This window comes from Cryptomeria japonica, chromosome 3, assembly GCF_030272615.1.
Source record: "Cryptomeria japonica chromosome 3, Sugi_1.0, whole genome shotgun sequence".
NCBI lineage: Eukaryota > Viridiplantae > Streptophyta > Pinopsida > Cupressales > Cupressaceae > Cryptomeria > Cryptomeria japonica.
This window is the reverse complement of record NC_081407.1, coordinates 899,948,768-899,956,254: the sequence shown is the minus strand read 5'-3', so window position 1 is coordinate 899,956,254 and position 7,487 is coordinate 899,948,768.

Sequence of the window (7,487 nt, the reverse complement as noted above, 5' to 3'; positions counted from 1 at the left end):
GTTTACCAATTCCTTCTAGACCTTGTTTTAAAGACATGTTTGTTTCTTAAGAGAGTACAATAGGAATCATATTAAGACTTGGTACAAACATTTAGTGTATATTCAACATGCAACAATAGGTTTTTATATTCTACTTTTCTAAATCTTGGGATGTTTTGAATGGCTTCCTCTATACTCCCACATGCTACAAGAAATCTACTCTCAAAATTTAATTTCTCGTGGACACACCATTGTTTGTTCCTCCAACTGATAAAAGTGTTTTCAACAACATTCCTCTACGTGCTCTCAACTCTATTACACCTTTCGGCCTCCTTTGGCTACGATGGCATCAATGATAGGTTTTTATGCCTTCTAATAATGAATGTGTGGACATGGGGCTCCCACTAGATGGGACGGTGACTAAGACATCTCTTAGCCTTGTCACTCACTCTACTATTGGTGAGAAGGATGTGTCCTTTGTTGAGGTTTTTGATTCTCTATATGTGGTTATTGCTCACCCCCCTCTTTAGACAAAAACTATGTCCTACACTACAATTCTTGTTGTGCATCGTGCCCCAGAGATCAACAAGAACATTTCTCATTACATTCAATGTCTTCTAATTTACAAATTTAATCATTTTTGGTCTCTTAGCCTAACCTACATAAGTGGGTGTAGGCATCTTAGATGCCTCTCACAAATAAAAATATTGAGCTTTACTTGTGTGCTAAGGGGTTTTTTGTTGGCTTTGGTACCAATGTTGACATGGAGCTTAATATTTGACGGTAGGTTGTTGTTGTGCTTTTAATCCCCTTACAAAGCCCCTACATATTGTGCCAATTTGGGTTAGATTACCCATCCATTTATTGGAAGACTTCTTATGAAGTTATTGGTAGTTTTTGAAAGCTGACTTAGTTACTTCGAACATTAGTCACACTACCTATGCCCATTTTTTGGATATAGACAACTCCAAGGCACTTTCTAAGGTGGTCTTTTATGATAGTGGCGGATAGGCCTTAGACTCAAGTTATTGATTATTAAGGTCTTCCCTTTTTTTGCAAGCAATGCTTCACTCCTAGGCACCTTGCTTCTAATTACTGTCATTCACGTCACGAGAATGCTAGTTCTATTACATGATAGCGAGACACCTCTTTAAGCACTTCATACTTGATGTTTCTTACGGTTCAAATTCTCTACATGTTCCTTGTGAATCTTCAATGGTGGGGCATGATAACTCTGCTTAAGCTCCTTTTGTGCCTTAAACAATTGTTGGGGTGGAGGACCTTTCACCATTTGCATTATCTAAAGATCTTATTCTAGTGATTGTTAATCGTCTTACAGGGGATATTTTTCGAGTGTCTCCTCAAGTTTGTGTTGCATATTCAATTAGACAATCTACTTCCCCAACCAAGTGCTCTTCTCTTGTGTTTTTCCCGGTTGAGGCCTTGGAGAGTAATTCTCCTCTCTCCTCTATCTGAGAATTTGAATGATGAAGTTTCTTGGATTGTTGCCTAATAATAGAAGAAAGTTCTTCTAAAAGATGTATCTCAATCCCATATTGTCGTTGATGGTGTAAGAAGTAATTGTTTTTGCTACTTTTGTAGCATTTTTGTTGAAAAGCTCTTGAGAGCCCATTTTCTCTTATTTTTTGTTGTTCTACACAACTTGAGCTTTCTTTGTAATAGGGTTCTAAACCTTGTTTTCCATTTCATCATATGAAAAACAATAGGTACTACTAAATCTTTTATTCAATCATGTTTGATCATTTATCACCCAAGTTTTGACCATTTATCACCAAGTTTTAACCAAACATAACCAAATCCTTTTGATTTTGTGATAGGCGAGACACTTGTAATAGAGAACCAAGTGGATTTGGAAGTCCACAAAATTGAAAATTAATTTGAGAAAATTCAACAAATTCACCTCCAATGTCACAACCCTCCTTTATCACTTTTTGATTTGATACAATTTTATAATATAATTTTTAGTTGAGCTATTGAAAATGATTGAATAAATAATATAAAAGAATAAAAATAATAATAAACACACACACACTTGGAGAGTATAATTCAAAGACATTATTTTTATTTTTATTTATTTTCCCACTCCCAATTATGGCACATGTTGTAGGAGGAATTAGAAGCTTCCAGAGGAATCTCCACCACCTTGCATGTAACTCCCCCACTAAGTTTTTAATCAATTTGCATGAGTCCAATATTGGAAAAGAATCTCTTTTTTAAATTAAATTCTCTAGGTAGTGGAATTGAGGGATTTTTCTTATAAATTGTATGCAAGTTTCAAAGGAGTTGATTAGGTGTTGAAGCAAATTTTCCAAGTTTCCTTGTTGTTAGTAGTAGGATCTTCTTTGGTAGATTCATTTTCGTTGTAGGATTGCTAAGTTGTTCTTGAAGATTTGTCTCAAGTTGCAAGGAAGGATCAAAAAGGATAGCTAGAGGATTCAACATCAAACTTTGATAAGCCAGGTTCTCTCTTTGTCATCTCTCATTTACATATGAGAAATTTATATTATCAAAAAAATAGCTTCTAGATCTTCTTTCAAAAAATTTATTAGAGTAAATCTTTTTCTTCTTATTTAAGGATAAATATTGATAAAAGTATTTTCATATATTGCATGCAAAAGATAATTTTATTATTTATTTAATTCTCTTTAGAAAATAGATATCAGATGTTGCTTGCATGTGAAAGATAGCTTTATTATTTGTTTAATTTTTATTTTTAGAGAAGAAATATTAGATCTTGCTTGCATGTGAAAGATAGCCTTATTTTTATTTAAATTTCTTTAGAAAAATATATATATGATCTTGCTTTTGCTTTCCCCAAAGATTTTTTTGATATATGCAAAAAATCATATTTTCCCTTATTTTAAATTTCTTTTTCTGAGATTAAAACTCCTCTCTGTGTGATTATATGATATGAATCTTAATCTTTATTATTCTCCTCTCGAATTCATTTCTCTGGCTCTTCGAATGGAAATCTGAAAATAAGTCTCATTCTTTAAATAAACACTCTCCCTGTGAATGCTAGAAATAAACTCTCTCCCTGTGAATGCTGGAAATAAAAACTCTCTCTCTCTCTCTCTCTCTCTCTCTCTCTCTCTCTCTCTCTCTCTCTCTCTCTCTCTCTCTCTCTCTCTCTCTGTGAATGTAGGAATAAATCCTCTCTATGAATGTAGGAATAAATCCTCTCTGTAAATGTAGAAATAAATCCCTCTCTGTGGAAAAAGAGGTATTGAACTCTCTGTGAATATTAGTTGAATAAAATGAGGTAAAATCCTCTCTGTGATTAGATCTCTATGCTATCTCATCCCTGTGTATAAATTCTTATTCTCATCTGTTTACATTAACATTTCTATTACGCATATATTTGTTTATATATTGCTCTCTTATGCTATCAAATAAACTAAGAAACCATCTATATATATATATATATATATATATATATATATATATATATATATATATATATATATATATATATATATATATATATACTTCGCAAATATTAAAACCTTAACAAAAAATGTATTTGAATTAACGTGCACCGTTATCGAAAACCATTATTATGGTGGTCAACGCATGGGAGGCGGAGTAACCGTCGGGACAGTGGTATCGGTAACCACCGAGGGCAGTGGTACCCTCCACTAACCCTGCAGTCACTGTCACGGCAGTGGCCGCAGGGGGAGTGGAGGGGCCCACGATGTCCCCTCAACCCTGCGGGCCTGCGCATGCAGGACCTCAGGGGTGATGGGACCCGTGGTCCCAACCCCCACTCCCCCTATTTACTATTAAAACAAACAAATTCGCTTATCAATTTTTTTGTAATTAGTTTTTTTTTAATATATATTCTTTTTGAATTGCAAATTGGAATTGTTAGTAATTACTTTGGGTTAAATTTTAAGTTAATTGCTAATAATTGTTTTAGTTAAATTTTAAGTTAATAAATTAGGATTATTGTGTAAAAGAATTGAAATTTAAAATTATTGTGAATAATTGGAATCTCTCAATCCCTTTGAGGATTTATTGGATTACTTGGTTGGTGATTTTAGGCTCACTTAAAACAAATAAGTCTTATTATTGTGATTTGATCCAAAATTTCCAAAAGTATAAACTAATTGCTCATTTTGAACTAGTAACTCTATAATTAAATATTCTCCCGATAGAAGTAAACATTGCTTAATTTTGTATGTAAATGACACTATTTTTGCATCATACGCACTACTTATATATTAAATTGCATTCATTGATGAGCAAGTTACATTCCCATTATCTTCATGCAAGTTACATGTTTTAATATGTGAGTTCATAATTGTCATTATCATACCATTATATATTAATTAGTTTAGTTGTAGAAGAATGGTATTTCTTTTTATCAAATGGTACTTGGATGCCATCAAAGTAGTTATTCAAATAATTAAGCTTTGCAATATCTAATTGTACATGTTCAATTCATAATTGTTTTCAAGCATGATGCTTTTCATAGCTCCTTAATTAGAAAACTAATTAAAGGAAGTCGGAAAACCAAAACCTAGCAGCGTTCGGTATATACAGTGCCTCTGGGTCACGCTTACGGATAATGTCGTCGTGTTGAACTACTGCACTTAACGCCTAATAACGTTGCATCAACAACATCTGTGGCATCGTCCCTATAAATCGTCAGGGAGTAATAAGGGACACTTGGAAGTTAAAATCCAAGGGGCGGGTAACCCCCCTTGGATCGATAATCTAATAAGATAATCTTTAAATGATTTTTCATCCGCTGAGTTAAACCATAGTAAACCCCCTTAAGGTTGTTTGAGTGAAATGCTTTTATGAAATTGTTTTAATCTCGAAGAATTGTTGTCGATTGACAATTGGTCAAGGGTGGCGCTTATGATAGGTATTAAGATCTATTTGTTTTAGGCCACAAGCAATAAGCCATCTTGAGCCTTTGCTTAAGTGCTACCACCGTGGGTAGCAATCACAGAGAAACTGTCTGGGACATTGACCCTAGAAAGGGTTGCGTACCCACTAATCAGTTTACATCAAACCATAGAATAGAAAATAGAACTACATACTTTATGCCTTGATCCCGTGCCGAAACGGGTATGTAGGCAATCTTGGGACGGAGTTGCCCCTAGTACTCAGGCGTTCGTGGGTGGGGTCTAGGCTTGGTAAAAAGAAGGATTAAGTAGAATCCTAATTTGAAAGATAAGTATAATATAAAGGAAAAAGTAATTCATTGCATACTCAGAAGGAATCCCGTATGGATTCGCTTGACTTCCCGAGGCTTTAAGTCAAATTCCGAGGTGGAATTCAAGCTTGTATTATGTTATTTAATTACTCCCAAGGACGGTGACCTCAGTGCACTCCTATTAGAAGAGTGTAGTACTTAGTGAGTGGCTCAGGACCCAAATGGTCCTGATGAGTCTAAGTCTCTGGCCAGAGCACCTCCTATCCCGATTGGATAGATGCCTATCCCGTATTGGATAGATGAAATCTTATGTCCCGTATGGACAGTGCCTAACCCGTATGGTTAGATGCTCATCCTGGATGGATGAATGCCTAACCCAAATGGATGGATGCCCAAAGTATGCGATTGAATCAAACACAAGTGATTAAATTAAACAAAAAAAAAGAGAATGGTCAAATTTGTTGGGTAAAGTATGTTGGGTTATTACATCCAAGTTCAAGCAAGGTTTAAGGAATCTCATTGATTGTACACAATTTCCAAGCTAGGAATAAAGTATAGTTATACTTAAGCAAACAAGATAAAGCCATTACACAATGGCCCATTTTATTGAGCAAGTGGGTGAGAACATTTTATAGTTGAATTTGTCAAGCAACTATGTGTTTAGATCCAAAATTAATCAATAAGTTCATCTAATGAACAAACAACCACTTAAGTCACTTCCTCGAAGCTTATTAATGACAACATAAAATAAGACCCGTTTTCTTTTAAGTGAAATGATCAAAAAGTCAGTTGCAAGACACACAAGTGTACATACAATTACCGAGGTGATCCAAACACCTAAAGACTAGCCATTTTAAAAATGGGCATCTTTTACAAGTGCAATAACAAAGGCACCTACCACTGTTAGAATAAGAAATGATGACATGTTCGACCACAACTAAACATATGACATGACAAATGGCACACAACATAAAGAAGAGTTTAGCTTTTTGTATCCCATCTCTTGGGCGTTTCTTTACAGTTTGAACTTCTTTATCAAATTCTCCTATGACTCGGGTTTATAATATCCCTTTGCAAACATACAGAATAACATTTTAAATTTTGAGGACTTTAATTGATGTTTTATGCAAGTCCACATCAAAATCAATTAGTAAATCAGTCAAGAATTGATTTAAGATAATTGAGATTTATGTTGATAAATGCAATCCACCCATCACCATCAGAACTCTTAATGGCATCATATAAAGTGGTTTGGTATTAATACAAGTGTAAAAAATACTTGCTCGTGTTTGGTATTAATGATTAGAATCTCAATAATAGGCTCGTGCTTAGTGTGATAATAATTCCTATACTCTTCCCAAAAACTCTTACCCCCATTAATTTAATTTAAATTCTATTTACAAGATTAAGTTCATAAGTGGTGAATAAATTAACATTCCGTGTCAATTGGTTCAAGACAACATTCTCAACTTGGACTTAATAATAAATAATGTTTCTTTGTTATGTACTTTAGCAAACATATAATGTAAATGGAAGAGATCCCAACATGTGACACGGAATCCAATTGATTAGCAATATTACTTTATGTGTATTGGATATCAAGGCATCTCAACCCACAAACATCTTTTTTATATATTGGATATCAAGGCATCTTCACACACAAACATCTCTTGTTCTATGATCTCTATTCTATTCGGGCATCTTGACCCACAAACATCTTTCGTTCTATGATCTCTATTCTATTCGACCATTGAATGTCTGGACCTTATTATTATTCTAGAATTTTTAAGGATGGGGAATGCAATTTTCTCAGCTTTTTAAGACGAATTCATATATATATATATATATATATATATATATATATATATACACTTCATAATTAATAATTAAAATGTGTAAAATCGTGCACTTAAATAGAAAAATTCAAATGTCAAATACAAACTGCTCGGATAAATACATAGTGCTAAAGTGATTGTATTCGTTTAAGTTTTCTTCTGAACTGTTTTTTGGAGGATCCTCGTCCCTAGTACATTAATTAAAATTCGTAAACTCGAGCACTTGAATAGTAAAATTCGAAGTGTCAAAAAGAAACTGCTTCGGTAAATACAAAGTGTTGAGTAAGTGTTCTTTTACGTTTTTTTGTCTTTTTTGAGGAACCTTGTCCCTAGTACAATGAAGGATATTTAGTGTCTCCTTAACCATATCAATGATAGCAAGATATCGCCACATTCCAAAAAACATGAAAGATCCTGTGTATTTCCTCACATGGCAGGGATGTTCCATGGATGCTCCTCAAAAAAGTCCAAGCATTATAAATGTT